Here is an 8,167-nt window from a genome sequence, read left to right on the forward strand (position 1 = left end):
TTCTGGTAAGTCCTCTACCTAACTTTTTTAAGCTCCTTAATTGACGATTCTTAATACAAAGTGTGACTCGGTTACATTTTGGTGTTTGGCATAATCAAGCAAAGGGAAGGGAACTTAAAGAAAGAGTATGTTGAATCTAATCGCGAAGATGGATTTCAATCGCATGGTTCAAAGATCGTATTCTTGAGCTACTACTTAGAGAGTTATGATAGATTGCAAGGAAATTAGTAATAGCATAGTTATCATTTAAAGCTGCATTGTAAGGAAAAAGTTTTTTTTCGCATTTTATAAATAAATAAAATTTTGATTTTATTTTAGTTTATATCTCCTTGCAATGGCTTTTATGGAAAATTGATGTTTATATGTTTCTAGCAATAATGGAAATATAAATTTGATTCTTTCATTTGTGGTAGTGTCTAAATTTACCAAATAAGGAAAGATTCTCATCACCCAACTCTCAATTGGACCGAAACTTGGAATCATGCAAGTTATATAGTATGATGAATGAGAACGTTCAGCTTTGGAAAATTAAGACTAATTCCATGTTCACATGTATATGTGAGTTAAGTGAAGGACTAAGGGATCGAGTACACATTCTTGTGCACTGGTCAAGGTCCACCACAAAATATCGATAAGACTATTCGTCATTATTTACTAAAGTTTAGTAAATATGGTTATACTTACAAGCTTAAGTATAATTCTGAAACTTTGGAAAAAGTTTCGATGTATGGCAGCACGAATCAAAAGAATGAAATTAGGCAGAAAGATACAAGTTTCTCAAATCTGAAAAGATGGGAGAGTACTTTAGTATCATGTTTTGTAATCATCTTAATGATTAAGAAACCATATCACCATTGGTCCTATAAGGAAATCTTAGTGCATTCTTATGGCTAAGAAGAGGAATCATGAATTGTTGAAGTGGTTAAATTAAGAAGATAAATCATACTTCGTTCCAAAAACAAATCTTAGAGTCATACTCCAAGATTGTAACTTGAGTGACATATCTTAAAGAAAGGTTTATAACACATGTCAAATGTAAGAGTAAAAGTGTCCTACTCTTGTACATTTGAAATTGGTAAGTTGTGATGTTTTGGATAAAACAAATACCAATTGAGGCCAATTGTGTGAAGTGTTTGTCTTGATAAAGAATCTGCACTATCTCTTGAATATTTGGCAAGTGAGTCTTATATGTCAAGAGGACAGTGGGAGTCTTAAAGATCTTGAAAAAGCTTCTAGATCTAATTAAGAAGAAAAACCAATAGTTTATCACTAGCACACGATGTGAGGTTTATAACCTCTCGCGTTGACATATTCCTATTTCTATGCCCATTCCAGTTAAAGTTGGCTTTGCATATGAGTTCTGAGAGTTCTCAATTGGTTTCATAACAACATGGAAGCAATGGCAGGCCCTTGTGCTGCCAGGTGGCAAAAAGTTAGGACTCCACAAGCTCAATCCATAAGAGTTTGGATTTGTCACTAACCTTGTCTTGTGATTATGGTATTAACAAATTCACATGGATAAGAACACATACACCATAAAATCTAAGTGTCATAAGGTTTCTCTCTGATTCATGAAAATGATCGTGAGGAAACGCTTTCACTAAGTAGATTTTAAGTAGATAGCAATCATGATATTTGCATTCTCAAAGTCGTTAGTGGAGCGTGTGTGGTTAACCGGCACACTAACAAGGACTTGTGAGAAATGGAAAAGGTCTAAACAATTGAGAATATGATTACGACATTCCTTTTCATAGTTATAAAATTGTTTAGACACACATGTGTGCTATCTAAGGAAAGGTGTATGATTTTGATAAAGTTTTATCAAAGCATTTCGTATCACAAATATGAACTTTGGTAAGAAGGTTAATAAAGTATTGATTTCTAGAAGTCCAACTGATTTCTGAGTACATGTCAAAGGTAGTGGGAGCATAAGTGTTATGCTAATAATCATCATGCAAGTGGGAGCATGATAATTATAATAAGTGTTGCAAGTTAGCAATGATAATTATAGAAAACAAAAGGTTTAAATTGGAAAAAAGTTTTTTTGCTATAATTAAGGGTGAGGATATTATACTTCATTTCAATTCTAAAAGCTTAGATTGAGGTTTTAATCATCTTTAGTCAAGGATATATATATATATATATATATATATATATATATATATATATATATATGAATTTTATCTTGGAATGGGTTAACATAAGGAAATTCTATATATGGATCCATTATTTGCATTTGCTATAATATTCATTTGTTCTAAATTTTTCCAAATGTTCGTGCATTAAGAGGGAAAAAGTACTAGAACTAGATATGACTAATTTGATTAACCAATTGTTGAGGACAATCTTATGTTTACCAAAGATTGGTTGCTCAAGTACAGTTGGAAGTATAGTGTTAATTTTGGAAGGACCATATTTACATATTTTGAAAAGAGACAACTCTTGTTCAGGAGTAATAGTCAAAAGGGGAATATGAAAATGTTCCCATAGGTGGAAGTTATTCATTAAATATGTGTAAGATTATGAAACTTAATGCAATAAGAATGTTCAAATGCAATGAACTTTGAATATGAGACTTCGTTTCCATGGAGTTGTCTCCATTGGAATACTCTGTAATGTCTGTTGACAAGTCTTTGTGACTTTGTGCATAATCATTACAAGAGGACCAATGCATATAAGTTTAGAATCTAATAGATTTAGGTAAATGGCAGGAATTTGGAATTCTTGCATTTGTGGTTAGGATTTGGGATTGTGAAATAAGTATCATTGGAATTATGTTCAATCGATCTATTTCACAAAGTCATGATCATAGACAAAATTTGTGTGCATACTTGGTGTATGGCATAAATAATGTTTGAAAAGACATAGTGTGCATACTTGGTGTATAGCATGACTAGTGTTTAGAAAAAAAAAAACCATAGGGTACATGCTTGAAGCATGGGACAACTATTGTTTTAATTCAGGTATAAAGTTGATAGTTTGAAACGGTATGCAATGAATAATGTGCAATCAATATGGTGATAAATAAAAGATGTTCTATTTATATTCATAAGTTCTGAGACCATATTTGATTCGATTATTCTTGTGTTTCACTTTGCATGTTTTGATGTCACACCCCTAAACCAGACGGTGGAAACGTCCGGGGGCTCATGTGACTAACATTTGAATTATCATCACAATGAATATACATGAAACATAACACATTCATCAACAACGTTACATATAACGACCGACATTGTTCACATCAAGTACATTGTTAAGTTACATAAATTCAAAGTATCACAAGTACAATGAGTGATACTACACAAAATAAATCCATGCATTCTTGAAAATCTTCCTGCTTAACGATTACTTGAGAATACAAGTTATGTTGAAAACGGCCAACATATATAATGTGGGTGAGTTCATAAGTATGTTTAAGTAAAGTTTTTGTATCTTTCCTAACAACCCAGAAAATCTGATATTTTCTGTAAAATGTCTAAAAATGATGTGCAAATCAAGTATAAATGCATATGTGAATTTCATAGTTGTAACATATATAAATGTAGTTTAGATTTCTTGTAGTGTAATTAAGTGATAATTATATATGAATATTTCCCCAGAAAATCCGATATTTTCTGATTTATAATAACGTCGAGGTTCTTGTATCGTTAAATAAGTTATTTTGTATTGACACAATTGAAGGGTTAATCTTCGTAATGTTAAATTTGGTATTGAATCTCTATATGAGCCATTATAACCATGCATGATAATGACTAGATTGCCCGTTTTGACATTTTTCTAAATGCCAGTATTGCTCAAGATTTTCTCGCCCTAGCCAACCTAGTCTAGCGATAGCGAACAGCTAAGGCGTGGGGGGTCAGCCCATATAGATCTATACACAAACTCCCGCTCTCCCTCCAGGAAACTATGGTTATAACTACAGGATACGATTGTACACTCAGAGGTGCCAACCGACATGTCTGTCACACCCCGAAACCGAAGGCGGAAACGTTCCTGGGCGGAGGACATCATGAATATCGCAACCAATGTACATAGTAAGCATAGTAAACACAAAACATTACATTACATAGAATTATTACATTTGTTTGAAAGTAGAGTGTTACAAGAGTTTTACATATATATATATATATATATATATATATATATATATATATATATATATATATATATCATATGAACAAAAGTAAAGTCGAGTCTTCTATACGCTCCATCTTCTCCAAAAGATCGCGGTGTACCTATCTAATGTGGACCTGAGAATACAAGCAGTTTGAAAATCAGCATAAAGCTGGTGAGTTCATAAGCGGTTTAGCTTTTGTAAAAGAACAGGTTTCCTTTGGTTTTCTGAAAATGTCGTTATCCAAGAAAATCCCATATTTTCTTATAAGTAAAGTTTAGTTATTCGTTTATCCCACAGTTTGATTTGGAACATCTCGTTATCCCAGGAAAAACCCTTATTTTCCTATATGTGACTTAGTTATTCGTTTATTCTACGGTTTGATTAGGAACATTTCGTTATCTCAGGAAAAACCCTTATTTTCCTATATGTGAGTTTGTTATTCGTTTAGAATTCTATGCCCTAGTATCTATCATACTTGTCGTATTAGTTAGGTATTTTGATATTCTGGTTATCCTACACTCGAATGTTGTTTATCTACTATACTTAGCAGTATTTTCGAATGTTTGGAGACACTCAGAGGCGTATATATTTCGAAACTCTGTCGATATCCAAAGGCGTACTTTCGTATTCGTTTTATTCGTATTCGTATTCGTATTCATATTCGTATTTGTATTCGATCTGTTTCTAACTGTACTTTCGTATTCGCTCTGTTTCTAACTGTACTTTCGTATTCGCTATGTTTCTAACTATACTTTCGTATTCGCTCTGTTTCTATCCGAGGGTGTATCTTATTAGTATTAATCCTAATTAATGATTATTATGAATTCTTCGTAAATTATGAAATATAACATAGATTATAACAGTTTATCAAGAAATCTATGATTAGTCTGAAAGCTAACTCTGCAATTCGAATTATTGGTTAATACGGTTTTCGATATTAAAAACATACAGAATATAAACATTTGAACTAAAGTAATGACTTTGAGTACAAGATTTCCTTGTACTTTTGCTTGTATTCTGAAAACATTTGAAAAACACGGAAAAAGAGTAGGGGTATGAACTCACCGGTCGAGAAGCGTGTCGGTTTGGGTGCTAAACGTCAGTTCGAGGCTTGAACGCAGGTGAGGTTCCTATGTAATATGAAAAGATACATATTTGTATCTAATTAGGCTTTGAACTACTATTTAATTGAGAATATACACTCCGAGACGCGAAATCACTCTATTTCAAGGGTTTAGAATGATTCGGGTTGTATTTAAGGGTGTGTAGGGCCTAGATAAGGAGTTTACTCTTTAGGAGTAAAATCATAAGAGAGTTTACGGCCCTAATGACCCACTCCCCATGATTTTACGGCCGTAAACTCATGGTGGGGTGTTCTAGGGTGCTAAATGGCCTTATAACATTTGAGGGTTAATGCTAGGCTTGGTTTTAAGGCATTGGAATGGGTTTTGAACATCCTAAGGGCCATTTGTGGAGTTTACGGCAGTAAACTAGGTGTTTAGGGCCATCAACTCTTATGTGCCATGTGTTATTGTGTTTTGGTGGTCCTAGGTCATTCACAAGTGATTCTAAGTCCTTATACAAGCCTTGGGATGAATTTAGGGCATCATTTGACTAAGATATAGGAGTTTACGCCCCATGAACCTATCCTTGGGGGGTTTATGGCCGTAAGCTCCTATGGGGGTGGTTTTCATCAAGTTTAAGGCCTTTAACTCATTTTTGGTTGCTTCTAGACTTTATTCCAAGGCTTATGAGGTGTTTAAGTGGCATCTTAACACTTTAAAATGAGTTTACTCCCCATGAAATGGTGTTTATGGTCCAAGCATGTGCTTGGGCCATAAACTCATGTTTATACCCTAAATTATGAGTTCAAGGTGTTCCAAGTCCAGTTTGGTAAGCCCCTAAGTCATATCTAAGCTCCAAATGTGGTTTGGAAGGGTTCTAAGGCTCAACCCCTCCCCCCCCCCCCCCCCCCCCGTTTTCATGTGTTCACGGCCTAAGGCTGCTCCAGGTCCGTAAACACATGTTTATGGCCCTATTTCACATATTAATCATGAATTTGAAGGCTAAAGATGTTATACTATGAGCTAGGATTGTTACCTTGAAGATTTGGAGCTTGAATTTGATGATTTTGGACCTAGAATTTGGATAAGAGAGAGAGAGAGAGAGAGAGTAGAGAGAGTGGAAAAAGGCTTCAAATGAGGCTCTCTCAAATTTATATATGCTTAAAGTTTGGGACACGGTGGAATTCTACCCATTACTGATGTTTAGCGAGGCTTTTGGTCGCACCCGATTAAGTTGTCGTAACCCGATATGGTTGAAACTAAAATTTTTCTAATTACTAGATTGGGGCGTTTTCATGAATTTATAATGTGTTTGGACAACCATTAAGTCATAATAGCAAAACTCAAAATTAATGACTTAATTTAGAAACGAAACGGAAACAATTCAAAATGACGATTTTTTAATGACGGAACGGGTTACGATGACGGAACGAACTTCGGGTTGTCACATTATCCCCCCGTTAGCGGGATTTTTTTCCCGAAATTCAAACTTTAATAATGACTCAAGGATATGGAAAGAGATACGGATACTTCGGTTTCATCGGAATACGCACTCCCAGTGAACTCGGGTCCTTCACTTATCGGGATACGGCTTTGTTTCGTACGTTTAATCTCTCGATCTATGATTTCGATTGGTTCTACCATGAGGTTCAGAATTTCATTGATTTCGGTCTCATCAAAGGGATTACTAGGGTTTTGTCGAATAGGCACTTTTAAGGACAGAGTCGTGGAATACCGGATGGATGTTGCTAAGTTTTGAGGGTAGTCGGAGTTTGTAGGCTACATGATCGATCCTAATGAGGATTTCGAAAGGTCCTACGTTCCTCGGGACAAGTTTTACGTGTTTCAAAATGTATCATGCCTTCTTCGCTTGATACGTGACCAAAGTAAATGGTTAGACCGAAGGGCATCACTACGTCTTCGTAGTGACCATATCAAGTGCTGAATGCTGTTTTGGAAACATCATTCCTGTGAACTTGTAGCTGATGGTCCCTTGACCTAAGGTCTATCTATGTGAAGTAGCTGGCTCTCTGAAGTTGGTCAAAGAGGTCATCTATTCAAAGAAAAGGATATCGGTTTTTGATGGTTAACTTATTCAGCTAACGGTAGTCGATACACATTCGAAAGGAATAGCAATACCGGGGCTCCTCGGGGTGAGGAACTTGGCCTGATGAACCCTTTGCTGAGTAGCTCATTAAGCTGACTGGAATGCCCCTGTATTTTTGATGGCGCTAATCGGTACTGAGATTTAGATACATGGTAAGCTCCAGGAATTTGATCCATACGAAAATTGGAATTAGGTTTGTCGCCGTAGATCATGAGAGTCGGGTCAGAGGGGAGACTAAGACGGATGGCCTTTTCGAAACCAAGAATATCAATATGATTGGACTCAGTCAATCCATGCCAATGATAATATCAAATCTCTTCATGAAAAATTGGCATTAGGTCAAATCGAAAGGAATAGTAGCCATGAGTAAGGATACAACCTATGGATATGTCGCTAACGTTCTCTTTCTCACTGTTAACTATCTCGACGGTAAATGTTTTGGTTACTAACGGAGAACTAAGTTTAAGAAGACGCTTGAATGAATGATTATTAAAATTTCTTTGGCACTAGATTCGAAAAGGATGCGACGTCGGTGGGATCGGGGCTGCCTCCTCCTATTTTATAGCTAGAACTATCCCAGCATTGCTAGTTGTTGCTGCTTTGGGGCAGTTTCTCTTATAATGTCCAACTTCGCCACAACCATAGCAGGCCTGATCGGTACTCAATCCGGAAGCTTGATTGGTTGGTTGAGCCAGTGCTTTGCAGTTTCGCACAAGGTGGCCCTTCTTGCCACAGTTGTTGCAAAACACCTCACGGCAAGGGCTGGAAGTGAGATGATGGTAACTGCACTTATTGGACCAAGGGAGGTTACCAGCATGCCTAGTAGTAGGTGCTTGAGCTGTAGACGCAGCAACAGAAGTAGTGGCAGCTTGAACT

Source organism: Lactuca sativa, chromosome 6 (genome assembly GCF_002870075.4).
Source record: "Lactuca sativa cultivar Salinas chromosome 6, Lsat_Salinas_v11, whole genome shotgun sequence".
Taxonomy (NCBI): Eukaryota; Viridiplantae; Streptophyta; class Magnoliopsida; order Asterales; family Asteraceae; genus Lactuca; species Lactuca sativa.